Genomic DNA, 372 nt, shown 5'->3' on the forward strand with positions numbered 1-372 from the left:
TAGCAAGACACGCCCCCCGCTCCCATAGTGCCCTCCTCCCTCATGAATATTTCAGAACGCTCTCAGGAGCCCCCGTAGGAAAGAGACCCCGCCTCCTCATGAATAGTAAAAGCCCGGCACCCAATAGTGCCCCCTCCCACCCCATGAATAATGAACGAGGATGAGGTCCTCGGAGCCCAAACCGAGCCCAAGCTGTAGACCGGAAGGGGTGGAGCCGTTAGAGTCTGGGGGAGGGGAGGGTGCAAAGGAAGAGCCCCAACCTGGCGCTCCAGGCGTCGGTTCCAAACCACTTCGTTTCCTTTCAACCTAGTTTTGAGCCCGTTTTTTGTTCCCCCTGCCCCCACCCCAGAAGGGTAAGTTACAAGAGCTTTC

The sequence above is a fragment of the Mirounga leonina genome, unplaced genomic scaffold, assembly GCF_011800145.1.
Source record: "Mirounga leonina isolate KUSES-001 unplaced genomic scaffold, KU_Mleo_1.0 Mir_200, whole genome shotgun sequence".
Lineage (NCBI taxonomy): Eukaryota > Metazoa > Chordata > Mammalia > Carnivora > Phocidae > Mirounga > Mirounga leonina.